This window comes from Danio rerio, chromosome 22, assembly GCF_049306965.1.
Source record: "Danio rerio strain Tuebingen ecotype United States chromosome 22, GRCz12tu, whole genome shotgun sequence".
NCBI lineage: Eukaryota > Metazoa > Chordata > Actinopteri > Cypriniformes > Danionidae > Danio > Danio rerio.
In genome coordinates, this window is record NC_133197.1 from 34478121 (window position 1) to 34494519 (window position 16399).

Here is a 16399-nt window from a genome sequence, read left to right on the forward strand (position 1 = left end):
CAATAGAAGATTGGAGTAACGTTGCCTGGTCTGATAAATCTCGATTTCCTCTGCTACATTGACTTGATGGGGTCAGAATTTGGCCTCAACAACATGAACGCATGGATTCATCCTGTCTTGTACCAGCAATTCAGGCTGGTGGTGGTGGTGTAATGGTGTCGGGGAGACTTTATTGGCACACAGTGGGCCCATTAGTACCAATCGAGCATTGTGTCAATGCCACAGCCTACCTGAGTATTGTTGCTGACCATGTCCATCCCATTATGACCACAATGTGCCCATCTTCTGATGGCTATTTTCAGCAGGATAATGGATTAATAGAGTTCAGCCTTGTTTTTGAGGTTTTAGATGTTCATCTTCCAGCCTGACCAGTTAAATCCAGGCTGGAAATGGCCAAAACCCCTCTAAAACCAGGCTGGTCGACCATACAAAGCTCAGGCTGGTTTAAGCTGGTCAACAAGCCTAGTTTTAGAGGAGTTTTGACCTTTTGACCACCCTGGATTTAGCTGTTTTTAGAAGTTTTAGTTGGTCATCTTCTCTGACCATCTAAAAAAAGACCTGGAAATGGCTGAAACCAGCCTGCAAATGGTCAAAACTCCACTAAAACCAGGCTGGTTGACCAGCTTAAACCAGCGTCAGCTTTAGCATGTTCGACCAGCCTGGTTTTACAGGTTTTAATTGGTCATCTTCCAGCCTGACCAGCTGAAACCAGAATAGAAATGGCTGAAACCAGGCTGGAAATGACCAAAACCCCTCTAAAACCAGGCGGGCGACCATACAAAGCTTAAGCTGGCTTAAGCTGGTCGACAAGCCTGGTTTTAGAGGAGTTTTGACCATTTCCAGGCTGGTTTCAGCCATTTCCACCCTGGATTTAGCTGTTTTTAGAAGTTTTAGTTGGTCATCTTCTACTCTGACCATCTAAAACCAGGCTGGAAATGGCTGAAACCAGCCTGCAAATGGTCAAAACTCCACTGAAACCAGGCTGGTTGACCAGCTTAAACCAGCGTCAGCTTTAGCATGTTCGACCAGCCTGGTTTTACAGGTTTTAATTGGTCATCTTCCAGCCTGACCAGCTGAAACCAGAATAGAAATGGCTGAAACCAGGCTGGAAATGGCCAAAACCCCTCTAAAACCAGGCGGGCGACCATACAAAGCTTAAGCTGGTTTAAGCTGGTCAACAAGCCTGGTTTTAGAGGAGTTGTGACCATTTTCAGGCTGGTTTCAGCCATTTCCACCCTGGATTTAGCTGTTTTTAGAAGTTTTAGTTGGTCATCTACTACTCTGACCAGCTAAAGTAGTAGGAAATGGCCAAAACCCCTCTTAAACAGGTTGGTCGACCAGGTTTTAGCTAGTCATCTTGTATCGCTGACAAATGCCTGAAATCACAGGTAAATTTGTGCTCGTGCACGCGAGTGTCAATCACACAGTGTGAACTATCAAAGACGCTATCTGAGAGAATTGCCGATGAGTCTTCAATGCCTGTGAGAAATTTGCCATGCTAAATATCTGGAGCTGTCGGTGATTCAAATCATGCCGTGTGTCATGTATTTTGACTGAAAATAACATCGGTGATCGCCTACAGCCAATATGAGAGCAGCATTCACTTGTGTGTGTGTGTATCAGCAGGTGTAACGGAGGGGGTTGGGTGGTGTAGGACCGGCGGGGGTTTCGTTGGTGCCGTGACCCGGATGGGAGTGAGGTTTAGGGGGTTGAGTGTAACGGAAGCCAGCTAGTAAGTGGTGTGCAGGTAAACCTCATTTCTCTGACCTATTCACCTCATTCTCCGCCGACGAGCGGGCGCTGCCATTTGAATCTTTTTGGCTTGAGACTTTCGGTCTCATTCACTTCCATTCATTTTTTGACGTTAAAAACTGCTCGTTACGCTGCTTGATGTTGCAATGTGATATTTTCTTATTATAATATTCTACTTGGTCTGTATAGTCATGCAAACATTTGTTTGTAGAGCAAGTAGTTTGACCGTATTCTGCCATTTATTATTTCTAGTCATTTCTCCCATAGGCGACTGAATCGGAAGTTCTAAGACAATCGCGAAAACAGGCGCACTTCCGCATTTTAGAATAAGGTCAATAAAGGTGCTCTAGCAACAGACACTAGAGGCCATGAGCAACCCGCTCCGAGCTCCTCCTTGTTAGAGTAACTGACTCTAAGTTGAAGTTAAAAAAAAAAGTTGAGAAGAAATTGCTAATTCCCTTCAAAACCCCATTAAAGGCTTAATTCTCATTATGTTGTTAACAACAAAATAAATACTACGTGTTTTTGGCTGTGAGATGTAGTTTGGATGAAGTTGTCGGCGATTCTTCCTATTGTAAAGACATGCAATGGTAAAGCCCCTGTCGCCGATCCATCTTGCAGTGTAAACAAAGCAGCGACAAAACGCTAGCCCAGATAGTCATGCAATGTGAAAGCATCGGTGACACGACTACTTTGAAAATCAAACAGTCCGAACTCGGCATTAGGGTTAGGTTTAACCACCTCCACATGAGAGTTCTCCAAAATTTATTTCCCTCTGATTTTGGGAATAATTTACAGTTATGGTTGAGTTTAGGCGTATGAAATGGGTATGGATTACATTTTTCAAATAAAGATTAAGGAAATCCAAGATTGCATCGTACCGGGCAAAACCATGACGTGCCTAAAACCAGGCTGGGTTAGGGGTAGGGTTAGGAAATGGCAAAAAAACCCATAAAACTTGGCTAGACGACCAGCTAAAACCAGCCAACTAGCCTAGATTGGTTTAAGCTGTGCTTTTCAGCAAGGAAACAGCCTGAACACAATAAAGTTCATTTCCAAATCAATATTTAGTCCAATTTCTATAAACTTCATATGAAAAGGTATATTTTAAATGCTTTCTGCTTTCAGGAAAATCCTCAAGAATTGATAGGCGCCTGAAAAAAAAGGGTTTTACCAGCAGCGTCTCACCTTTAAGAGTTTAGCTTCCTCTATTCTGGACTCAAGGCTTTGACCAATTGCATCAGCATAATTCATAGAGACAAAAATATTGACAAGAAGATGTTTGAATCAAGACTCAAGAGCGCATTTCACTCAGACAAACTATGAAAGGGTCATATCAATAGGAGGCCATTACAGTCTGTGATCTGCCTAAAGCTCTGCGAAGCCCCTGGAATCCAGAAAAAAAGTTGTCTTCAAATGCCTCTGCTTACTTTCATAAGGCGAAAGATGTATTAGGCGGACAGGAAATCGATAGCCCATTGTCGAAACTCTCCCTCACCTGTTATAAATGCGGAGCGTGCCTGAAAATGGCGGTATTGATTTATGCGGCTTGTTTTCCGTTAAAGTTGGACTGGTGTGTTTTGCTCATTATGTTAGCGCGAGGATCTTAATCCCAGGATTGCGTGACAGTTGCATTAATTCGGGTTTGTGGTGATTTGTGGTGACAGCGAATGCTCTTGATATCCGTCTCTAGTCAATTATAAACGAACTTTGTGAGACGACGCTCATGCCAATTTGTAAACAAGAAAAAACAAAGCACTAGAAATGTACTTGGATAAATCAATTGTGGTAATTCTGTATTTGCTGTGGTAATACGACAACTAATATAAACAAATGACTCAATACTGTGTTTTCTTGGTGGCTACTCCATGGTTTTCTCTAGTAAGCTATGCTAGTTGCTAATATAAACAAATTATGCATTAGCCCATACTGTACTTTTCTACGTCCAGGGTAGGTATCCTACAATGGGCTACTCCACAGTTTGCTGTAGTAAAAACGAAAGTATACTAGCCTACAATATTTATCAAAGTTTATCAGTTAAATAAGCATCACGGAGGCGCAGAGGGTGGCACAATCACCTAACAGCAAGAAGGTCACTGGTTCGAGTCCCGGCTGGGTCAGTTGGCATTTCTGTGTGAAGTTTGCATGTTCTCCCTGTGTTGGTGTGGGTTTCCTCAGGGTGCTCCACCACAAGTCCAAACACATGTGCTATAGGGGAATTGAGGAACTAATTAGCCATAGTGTATGAGTGTAAATGCAAAAGTGTTTGGGTGTTTCCCAGTGTTGGGATTGCAGCTGGAAGGGCATCCGCTGCCTAAAACATATGCTGGATAAGTTGGCAGTTCATTTGAGAGGGGTCTGGATGCAGACTTACTGCAGTCCAATGCTTTTTAATGCGCTCACCTAACCCCACCCCTAACCTTTACAGTGACATCACTCACTCCATTGAGTGCATTGTGCCTGAGTGTACTTGCATCATAAAGGCTGCGTCCAGATACTATTGGTTCATTTCACTGTGGCAACCCCTGATTAATAAAGGGTCAAAGCCGAAAAGAAAAAGAATGAATGAATGAATGAATGAATGAATGAATGAATGAGTAATCAGTTGTGGTAATTCTATATTTTGCTGTGGTACAACAACTTTAGATCAGTAATATAAACAAATTGCCCAATAATGTAGGCCTATAACGTTTTCTTTTCTGCGACTAGGGTGTACTTCACAGTTTACTATAGTAAAACGAAAGTTTACAATATTTATTTGCCTACAGTTTATCAGTTTATTTAAGTTATGGTAATTCTATTTGAATTCTATTTTAATTTGCTGTGGTAATACAACAACTTTAGGGTACTGACTTCATCATGAGCTCGGATCATGACTCAAATCACTTATTAATAAAGTCATCTGGAATGGCAAAGAAAGCGTTCTTGCAGGACTCCCAGAGTTTCTTTGGATTCATCTTCAATGCCTCCTTCATCTTTCAGTAATGTTCATGTTTGGTGACTGGGCTGGCCAATCCTAGAGCACCTTCTTTGCTTTCAGGAGTTTTGATGTGGAGGCTGAAGTATGAGAAGGAGCGCTATCCTGCTGAAGAATTTGTCCTCTCCTGTGGTTTGTAATGTAATGGACAGCACAAATCAAAGTCCAAACGCATGTGATATAGGGGAATTGGATAAGCTAAATTGATTGTAGTTTATGTGTGTGAATGAGAGTGTAAGGGTGTTTCCCAGTGAGGTGTTGCAGCTGGAAAGACATATTCCGCAGCGTAAAACATATTCCGCAGTGGTGACCCCTGATTAATAAAGGGACTAAGCTGAAAAGAAAATGAATGAATGAATGCATAAATGATATCAGGGTTTTATTAATTCATTTATTTTCCTTTGACTTAGTCCCTTTATTCATCAGGGGTCACCACAGCAGAGTGAACCGCCAACTTATCCAGCACTTATTCATTCATTCTGACTAATACTTCCAAACCTAATTTTCCTTCGCCACGTTTTCAGGCATATTAATTCTATATTTATATTTATCAGACATATTCTTGTAAAAAAATAAATGCTCTAAATTGACATTTTTTTACATTAACCTTTAGAGATCTAAACAAATATGAACATTTCTCAAATCCATACCGAATACATTTCAAGTAGTCTCTTAAAAGGATAGTTTACCCAAAAATGACAATTCTGTCATCATTAATTATGTTGGATATAAAAGAAGATATTTTAAAGAATGCTGAACACCTGTAACCACCAGCTTCCATAGTAGGAAAAAAAATACTATGGAAGTCAATGGTTACAGGCTTCAACATTTTTCAAAATATCTTCTATTTTGTGTGTTCAACATAAGAAAGAAACTCATAAAGGTTTGAAGCCACTTAACGATGAGTAAATAATGACAGAATTGTCATTTTTGGGTGAACTATCTCTTTAAACCAGTGGTTCTCAAACTGTGGTACGTGTACCACTAGTGGTACGCAGGCTTCCTTCTAGTGGTACGCGGGGGAATAAAATATGTCATGTACATGCAACACACATTTAAAAATGTATTAAAAATTATGTATATAATTTGCCATATATGACATATAGCCTATATTTCTATGGTAATCTGCCTCATTTTTTAAACTGTGCAGTTGTAGCTGCTTTCCTGGGCCTACTACGCTATTGTATTTCAATACTGCTCTTTTTGGTGGTACTTGGAGAGACTTTTTTTTTTTTTTCTGAGGTGGTACCTGATGAAAAAAGTTTGAGAACCACTGCTTTAAACAATTACATTTTAGTGTCAAAGATGTATTTAAAATAAACACCATACTTCATTTGAACTTTTATTTAAAATAAAAATATATATACACCATCATACTAAGTCTTATCACATGAGTAAAACCTGACTTTTGAAGAAAGATGGCAAGTATAAAGATTTCAAACAAAAAAAATAATTCATATTATCGGTTATTATTATTGTAAGTATTATTATGTCCGGCAACATTTTTGGTATTTGAACTATTGTTACTCTAAACTATTTAACGAATGTTAAATCATGATAAAACTGTGACAATGAATTTGTACTAGGAGAAATGCTGAGATGTCAGTCACCTCACCTCCAGCAGAGGGCGCTTTAATCCCACTTCACAGAGTTGACAACAATTCCTGGTATATGGCTAAAAATAGCTCAAAATATGCTCACATCTATAAACTCAGACTGTATTTTTAGGTTGTCACATAAAGAGTCACGTTCTGTGTCATTAAATTCTGTTATTTATGACGTTATGAAGTAAATCAGAAAGGAAATATTTAACATTTTGACCTTTTCTGTGTCACAGGAAGCTATTATGTGCAAAAATATAGCACATACATGGATTAATTTCAGTTATTGCCTATTTAAAGTAAGCCTTTCATCCTCTCCAACTTTTCAAATGAATGAAAATGCTTTTTTTTCAATCATAGGATAATGTACGTAACTGTTGTGTACCTTCTCTTTGAAGTTACATAAGCGATATATAGCTTTGCAAGCTTTGCTTTGATGTTTTTTAAAGCAATCCAGTTCTGGATTAATTACAGTCAAGTTTTTTCCTTATTTTGATTGAGTTTTTGAACAGACACATGCACGTTCATCTACAAACTGTTCTCTACTATCAGACAATTCTGAATTAGTTTCCAGTTTGAAGTTCAAGAATGCATTTTTAATGAAGGAAGTCTTGAACTAGCAGAAGTCTCAACCCAGCATGAGCTATGCAGAGTCTGCATTTAGTACACTAATCCACTTTCTGCATTTTTTAGGATATTTTTTAGCTTGGGTTTGTTTTTTTGGAGTAACCTCAATCTGAGATCTGGTTTCCACTTTATAGTTGAAAGGCTCCTACACATCTGGACCCTTTTCGTTTGCGTTTATCATCAGTGTTTTACGAGACGTTTTTCCGCATTCAAACCCAAGCGATTTTTACTGGAGTCAAGCAGAAGAGTATGCAAAATCACTCCTTGACGTTAGATGGCGCTACACAACTTTAAGCTTCTGTAACAAAGAAGAAAAGGAAGAGAGGAAGTTCACCTGCTTGTTGTTAAAGGCTGTTTCTCAATATGCGTTCTTCAGCTGTCTTGTGTCCTCGTGTTCTCATGTAACGTCATCATCAGCTGCCAAAGTTCAGTTCCAATACTCAAGACCGCAAGTACGGAGGACGCGTGAAAACTTCCCAGATGTGTTCTTTATATCGAGGAAGCAACGATGCAGACTTGAGCACCGATCTCGCTCTAGAAGTCCCGGAAGTCACTGCGACTGGAGGTGGGAAGCACAACATTTTATTTAGATTATTAAAGATAGAACTTATTTACCTCAGGAGCTACCCTTAATGAAACTAAACATTACCATGAACATCTTAACAAAGAAATAAACACATTAAGGGTGTTTGTTTGCTGAAATTCGTAGTAAAATCTGTTTTATTTATATTGTGCCACGTATATTTATAATTTTTTAATGGCAAGTATATTTTTTTGAAAAAGGGAAAAACAATAAATCGTTGTATGAATGCTGTAATGTTTTTTCCTCATCGATCACATTGACGCCCTTTATATAGTCACGAGGCGTTAAACGTCAACGGAAAACACGTACAAAAAACATCTCAGTGTGCACAGGCCTTAACTGTGAGTTATGATATGAATGGCTTGTCCAGGCCTGTGTTTGTGGGGCATAAGGTCATTACTAGATGTAGATATTTTGAACTCCTATTTTCTTATCTTCCTGTTTTTTTGCACCTCACTTTGCTGCCACAGTTAAATTAATAGTAAATTAGGGTAGTATCTATATATGTTAGTACATATAGACACAAACTGTGGTCAACAATCACAAATTCTGTCAAAAATTCAATCCAAGCTCATTCTGAAAACATTCTGTGATATAGTCATTTCTGAAGAGCAACAAATACGTCCCAGGAGCTACAATTGTTTTGCAGTTTTTGTTTTCCACCAGAGGCTGCTGTGTACACTTTTTAAGACCTCAAATTTCTGTTGTGAGTGCCATTTGTGACTGACTGACCGACCGACCGATACTTCCACCCACCCCTTTCCTTAAACCCAACCAATAGTGCTTTAAAAAGCACAGATTTATCTGCCCACCCACATCCCTAAACCCAACCAATAGTGTTTTAAAAAGCACATATTGTCCCCCCACCCACTTCCCTAAACCCAACCAATAGTGTTTTCAAAAGCACAGATTGACCTGCCCGCCCACTTCCCTAATCCCAACACCAGTGTTTTCAAAAGCAGTTGAGAAAAAGAAAAGCTCTCGTCTGATTTTTACCAGGTTTTCAAATTTTACCACATTATTACCCTGTTATTTACTTGCTAATTTTATTTTTGGGTTTTTGTTTTTGTCCTAAGTGCTTTCTGAGACAGTTCTTCGCTGGAATCGAACCCCATTATCATGGTCAGCTCTTCTCTCTGTCTCAAGTCCACAAGAGAAAGTGGTCAGCAAGTAATTGTTAAAAGGAACGCTATACCGCCTTGTAGCATTTGTTTTAAAGACGAAATGCTGCCATACATACTTCAAGATACACAATTTGTAATCTCCAGAAATGTATTTAGGGGTACGTTTTCAGAATGAACCCATGTTGCAAAAACTGCAAGAAATGCTGAATTATTCATGCCAGGCCAGTAGTTGGCGATGTTGCTTTATAATAACATGTACTTTGAAATACACAAGGACTTCAAACAGCAGTTATATTGTTGAACAGCACAGGTATTTAAGCATGTTAATGAGAGCAAGAGAGAGCAATGTCCGCAATCCTCAGAACTGAGATAGGAAAATTTTGTTAGTGGCAGCAAAGAAGACTAGTCGGACTAGCTATAAAATGTTGTGTTAATTGTCCCCAAAGTGGTGCTTGGGAATATAACAGTCCTAAAATGGAAAGCACAGCAGTTCTGGTTTTCTCTTGGGAGCAGGACCAGTACTTTATTATGCAGTATCCTCTGACATGCTAGTCCATAAGGTGACCGCTTCCCTCACCAGAAACCCATATATGAAGACTCATTGGCTACTTTGGACCTGGTATAAACATCCGCCATTGGTAGATCTGATCACAAGCAAAACTGTCAAGCAAGACACATTTCTGTTTACATCTTTTAACTTTCATTTCACCTGAATGTGTCTTCAGTGAGTACTTCTAAGAGGGAATGACAAGTTTTTTCTTAGACAAGTCAGTTCAGATGGTAGCCATCTTGGAAATGATTTCAGCCAGCTTTTCTGTTATATGGGTGAAACGAGCACAGTTCATTATATGATAAAAAATTATTAATGTCTACAAAACTGTCAGAAAAATCTGGATAGAAACAATTTCTCTTTTACCTACATTCCAAAAGGAAACTACATTAAAGAAAGCATGGTGGGAGAGAAAGAGAGGCCTGATTGTTAAGGTCCCCAAGCCAGGATTTGGATTTAAGGCTCTGTCATACAGTATGTGGCCTAAAGGCATTTATCAATGTGGTTTGGGTGTTCGTCGACACACAAATGCAGTATCAATTCACTGAAACTGGACCTTTTCGAAAAATCCTACCAAGGTAAACTTTAGAAACTCCAGTTGCAGTGTTGTTGTGTACTGGTGAAACCAGAGATTTTTGCTTGTGGCGTTGAATCTCTTGCTTATGACAGTGCCATTTCTTTTGTTTTTACAAGGTGCAAGCCTGCCAGAACAGATACAAACCTCTTTTTCAAGCTTCTGATTGGCCAACATGGCCTTATGGCTAGAATTATATCACCCCCTGTGGTTTGGCATCTACCTAACATGCTGGTGTCCTGCAGATTCTTAGCTCCAACTCAAATCAAACACACCTGAACAAGTTAATCGAGGCCTTATGCTACGTTCACACCGGACACGGAAGAAGTGTCAAGCGTGAATGTTTTATATGTTAAGTCAAGTCAAAGGTGCGAATAGACATCCAGCGGCATTATGATGTAGCGCCTGTTGTTGGTGGTGCTTCGGACTGCTTGGCTCAGTCAGAAGCACAGCTAAAAGCTTCTGTCATCCACTTACTCACAGAGCTGGGTGCACCTCTGAAAGGATTTAGTGGACTCGGACACGACTCCAAACGAATGGAAGCTATTTTTCAGCCTTCATAAAGCAAATAAACACAGTTATTCTCTCAATAAAATCCAGTTGTCCATTTAGCAACGAAGCTAGAATCACCGGGAAGACAGAAGCCCTGCCTATGACGTGAATCCACATCAATTGCTCAGTGAATTTGATGCGCAAATAAAGTGAGTAAAATGATCACGCGTCGATTTACGCACGAATAGTGTCTGGTGTGAACACAGCATTACCTTACTATTTGAAACTTCCAGACAGGTGTGTTGAGGCAAGTTGGAGCCAAACTCTGCAGGTCACCGGTCCTCCAGGACCAAGTTTGGTACCACATCATATACTCTTAGAAATAAAAGTGTGAGAGCAGTCACTGGGACTGTACCTTTTCAAGAAGTATGAGTGTGTACCGAAATGGTCTATATTGGTACCTTAAAAGTATCTGTTAGTACCTAAAGTATACACATTCGTTCCTAAAACTTGTAAAACTGTCCAAGTGACGGCTCACTTAACTTTATTTCAGAGGGTATATGAAGACTTGAAGCCAATTTCATAATATATGAAGTAGTAAAAATTTGAAGTGGATCAAAAAAGTTTTTCAAAATTGTTCAAAGACAAGAATGGGTTTTGTTGAATAGTATTTTAAATAGAAATTTCAATCTATGACCGGAACCATTTGAGAGTGTGGTTTGAGTAGCTTTTTCTGGAACAATTACAGGTTTCCTCAGATCCAGCTAAACTCTTTAGGCCAAAGACATCTGAGCAGGCAAATCAAAGTTATCAGAAACAACGAACATTTACAGGTAGGGCTGCTCGATTTTGGAAAAAAACGATTATTTTTGTCATAATTGTAATCACGATTATTCAAAACCATTATCAGTTGAAGTCAAAATTATTAGCACTCCTGGAAATCCTGTGGTTGCTAATATTCAGGAGGGCTAATAATTCTGACTCAACTACATGTAGTTATTTCTACCCTGCGAAGGAAAGAGAAATAAATACAATAGAATAATTATGAAACAAGCTGTGCTTTAAGCATCTTCACAGTAAGGAAAACACTAGCTACAAAAGTCTTTCAGTCAAGAGCAGTGAGGGATTCTCTCCCTTTTGTTGTTTGATTAATGATAAAAACAGTCGGCAGCAGGAATATCGCGCTCTGTCACTTTAATGGTTTCTCTTTCACATGTCTTTCGATTCTCAACTGAGAGAGCACTTTTTCCTTTGATCTCGTTTTTCGTGTGTTTTTCTGACATGGTTATGATTTTCATTTTTTTTTTTGCTTAATTTTCGTTTGGGCAAAATTATTTTGCATTACTTTTGCCTACTTTGAGAAATTTTGTCAGGTTTGTACATTTTATTTTAATTGATTTGTTAGTTTTTTTGGCTCCGCTCCTTCCCGACATTATTGAGCTATACCCCCTCAAGTTCACTCTTTTCTCAGAGTAAGGTGGATAGAGAAGATTTCATACGATTTCCATTTTGCAAACACGTAGAAAATGTATTGTTAAAGACATCAGGTAAGAGGTGAACGTCATCTTTGTTTTTATTTTATTCTACAGTTCAGTATAGGGAAGAATGCGGCGCTCAGCGCTGAAAACCCTTTTTTTCTTTTCATCAGTTTTTAGCGATATTAGGGGTTATTCATGAGTTAGAAATGTTTTGTTATATTTCTTTTGTTTGGCTTCACTATCGTCCCCTTGCTCGAGTTGAACAAATTTTGTTTAATACTTGGTTAGAATTTGCTACTTTATTATATTATTTTTATTAGTGTAAATATTTCTCCTTATTTGTATATATTTAGCAATTATTCTGGTTTCACTTTTGTACATTAAATCACTTTTGTTGGAAGTTCTGTTGCTTACACCCTCACATTGTGAAATTACCACACTTTTTAAATGTTTTTCCTTATAAGTAAGTTTCGTGAAACAGTTAAGACAGATAGGTGTGCGCTTTGTCTACGACACGAATTCCATTCCTGTACTCCACTGGAAAACCTACATTTTCCCTCACAGGTGACTTAAATGTGTCTGGGGGATCTGCAATCTCAGTACTGTGTGAAGCAGCCATCCTGCGTACAGTAGTTATGCTCACTCAAGTCACATGACAAGTACTTGGAAAATACTAACTTTAGAATATAATATTTAGAACAAAAGCTCATCATTACTAATACAATTTAATCAAATGTGATAATAAAGATGTGTAAATTTGTTCAATTAGTTAGAGACAAGTGACGTCAACCTCAACAATGGTCAGCAAGGGGCTAGAGAGTACAGCGGTACGCCACGAGTTTCGCGATACGTATCGTTGGTGTATCGCGATATTTCGGTTCGGTTTTAATATCGTTACACCCCTAGTAAAAATGTAAAAAAAAAAACAGGGAATGAAATAATAAAGTTGCGACCCCTTATGTATACATATTAAACATGATATTTCTACACAATTTGTGTTTAACAAAAAAAAAAAAAATTACTGCCTTTTTGTTAATTACCCAAGAATGGATTTCTTAAGAAGACTTGAAAGCAAGTTTATTACAAATATCAAGTGTCTATTTTCATTCCATTGGCCATTTCATTGACCCAAACCATTTCGGTGTGTGGTTTGAATAAAGGGTTCCTCAGATTGGATCTGTAGGGCAACTAAGTATTTGAGATAAACTTTGCAGGTTCGAACTGCCAAGGATTGAATTGGAGGATCCCTGAATTATTGAAACCTGTTTACACCTATTTCTGGATCGTCCCAGATGGACGCTGATATCAGATAAAAACTGCCCTTGAGAAGGCTTGTGATTTGGCATACATCCAGCGTTCATTAAGGATTATTCTGGCATTTGGTCTCTCCTCTCGCTTGACTGTATTTCAAAGAGCCAAAGACATTCTGTACACCTGTTATTCCTCAGTCTGCAGCATCCATTTAGTGAAACAACTCACTGACTGTCTGGCTTTTCACTGGATTAAACACATTCTTGTGAATAAGGGGCATCATCCCAAGCAGAAAAAACACAATTATTACATGCGGTCAGGCCTTTGTGCAACACCTGCACTTTCTAAATGGGCCAGGTAACGAGATAGAGCGCTTCACACCTGTGTGAAAATTCGAAAATGATGGTGTCTGCTCCGTTCGAATAGAATCGCAACACAAGGCCCGCTGAATAGAAACAATTGCTAGTCAAAAAAAAAAAAAGATAATGTGCTTCAAAATCTGGCACTTCCAAGCAGCGACAGATTTTACCCGAAAAGTTAAACTTCAGAAACATTACAGGAGCAGCCATCTGGACACACCATAAACAGAGTTACTATAATTACTACCGTGAGACAGTAACAGGCCTTCTTTTCCCACAGACCTCCCACAAGAAACTGCTCGTCCTTTCCTTCCTCTGATTTTCTTCAAATTACAACATGTCCACATGAGATTTGAACGGTTTTACGGCCAGTTTTATGGTACACCTACACCACTGGCCCACACTTTTGCTCAAGTCGTCAGATTTTGTAACTCTGAACCTTCCTTTCTTCTATCTTCAGGACTACTTTCACCTGGCGTGGAAAAGTGTTGACAGTGTCAATAATTATTTTTCCATGAAAATTATTTTATCCAACACTTCTGCAAGAGACCTCGGAAGACAGTGTCCTTATTCTGCCTTGTGCCGAGCACATCAGCTGTAGATGGAGATTGTTTCTGACAACTGGAGGGTCTGTCTGATTTGTACATGCATTAATGTATACGCTGGCAGGCCGCCATTAAAAAAAAGGCAGCATCAGCTGCCAGACAGGGTCTTGTAGATCTTTCGGAAAATACTTTTCGCTGATATTAGGATCGAAGAAGCTAAAATAAATAAATAAACTGGACAAAACCTAAAGAGGTCATCCAACTTTTATACGCAGTCATTTTTTTAAGGGGATCTTTCAAGAGGGAGACCCTGAATCAGCAGTGGACTACGAGGCTGATGTATCATCTCTTGGTCTCAATGAGGTCCTGGAAGGGGTTAGCGATTGGCTGCCAGCCAAACAAACTGCAGAACCCAACGGGCCGCAGGTCAGGCACAATATGGGCCCGACTGTGACGAGAATCTCAACTTGCTCACAAACAAAGCCGTTTACAGGATAGATGGGATCTCGTGGGCCTGTATTATGGATAAGGGTGCTCTTTTTTAACCTCCAGCTGAGATTTATCCACAACTTGTGGTGGGCTGAATTGCTCAAGCAGGAGCCTTGGTCTCTCAGGACTGATGGGTAATGTGGGCTTGTGCCAGTTTCACAGATCAGCAAAAGGACAATTTTTTTTAAGAGACACAAGCTGTTAAGGAATGGCAGCCTTACATGTTACTACTTATTTTTATCATCATTTTTTATTAATTATTTAAAAAGATGGTAGCACAAGCCGTACTATTACTACTGCTCATAATTAAGGCTGCCAGCTCTATAATTAAGGATGTTTGTCAGATGATTAAACTCCTCTCATAGATTTACATTCAAAAAGGGATTTAAGCTATGTATATACACACTATTATATCATAGGGATTTGATTTGGCCCTCATTTTATAAAAAAAAAACAACAACAACAACCTGGAAAGCCTTAGCTTCAGCAGGAAAACATGCATTGTAAGTTACTAACTTACTGCACAATTCCTAATGTATTTTACTGTAAGTGAACATATTGCTTTATGGTTGCTAGGGTGTTCCAACACATTTCTTTAACATGTTGCGTTAGAGATGGTCTGGGTGGCACAATCACCTCACCACAAAAAGGTTGCTGGGCCCGACTGGGCCAGTTGTGGAGTTTGTGTGGAGTTTGCATGTTCTCCCCGTATTGGCGTGGGTTTCCTCCGGGTGCTCCAGCTTCCCCCACGGTCCAAACACATGCGCTATAGAGTGGAGGAATTATGACGTCAATTTGTATGCAAAGACCCGGAAGCGATCATAGCAAAATTTCTCTGGCCCAGCTCTGGCCCACACAATCAGGTTTTGCCTGGCCCACATGCCGCAGTGAATTACAGTACATGACTGGACCAAATCTGGCTTCCAGACAAGGGCCAAACACAGACCATATCTGGGCCAAGTCTCAGCCAAGTTAATAACTCATAACTGGGCCTGAACTGGGCCAGATAGGTTGGTGTGTCACGATTGCAATGAAATTGATAAACCCATGGAGTGATGCGCTTTAGGCACACTATGGGCGCGCTTTTTCTCAAAGTGACCTGATAGGTAGAATTTTTTTCTTTATTCAAAAATGATTTTAGTGTATTTTAAATGTGGGTCAAGACTGGCCAAACTCACATGGCCCACTTATCAAATGTTTAAATCTGGGCCAAATACTAAGTTTTTAATCTGGCCCAAATCTTGTGTGCCACCTTAAAGACGGTGCCACCTCTGCCAAACCCGGGCCATGTTTGGCCCACATGCTGTATGCCAGTGCCGGATGAATGCCTGCTGTGCCAGCTTTATCCCAAATCTGGGCCAGAATTCTTTGCTACTAGGGGAGTTAGCATTTTAGCAGTTCCGGTTCCCTCATCCTAAAGTCAATGGGTTTTTTCCAATGGAGTTTTAGTAAAATCGCTTAAATAAGGTTTGGGCAAACACAAACTCAATATACTTTCACGCTTTGTTCTACAACATAAAACGCATCAGTTACAGCACACTCTTGACTTTTTAAATCGGTTATGCTTCTTTAAAAAGACAGTTGCTATCAAGTTGCTAAATGGGACTACAGGCGGTGTCGGAGACATTATGCGTCATCAAGCTGAATTGGTCTGGAGCGCAGCTCGCTTGTGTTGGGCATTTGGATTTGTCTGTTATTTGGGTATTTTCAAGAATAGTATTTTATAGTTTGTAGTACTATTCTAATTGGGAATTCAGCTTGTGTGTAGATAATTCCTTGACTTGTAAAGGCTGTCGAGATAGATTTATTTGTTGATCATTTATTTTAATAATCAATATTATGTTTACTAGTGCAGCCTGTCTCTTTCCTGCTCTCAGTAATGCAAACGTATGAATAAATGTGTAAAAATACATTCATGTTAACTGTCCTTTTAACGTGATCAAGTGATTTTTCGTCTTTTTTTTTATCTGAACACTTTTTAACTCGGTCATAACTGC

General features: G+C 39.3%; 1 long non-coding RNA gene across 1 annotated transcript in view; it reads left to right on the plus strand.

The window, feature by feature from the left end:
• Positions 1-7257: 7257 nt before the first annotated feature.
• The window catches only part of LOC141380232 (uncharacterized), a 28554-nt gene continuing 19412 nt past the window's right edge, over positions 7258-16399 (plus strand). Inside the window, exon 1 of the long non-coding RNA XR_012397906.1 lies at positions 7258-7522. This is a non-coding gene — a long non-coding RNA (uncharacterized lncRNA). The remainder of the gene's footprint in view (positions 7523-16399) is intronic.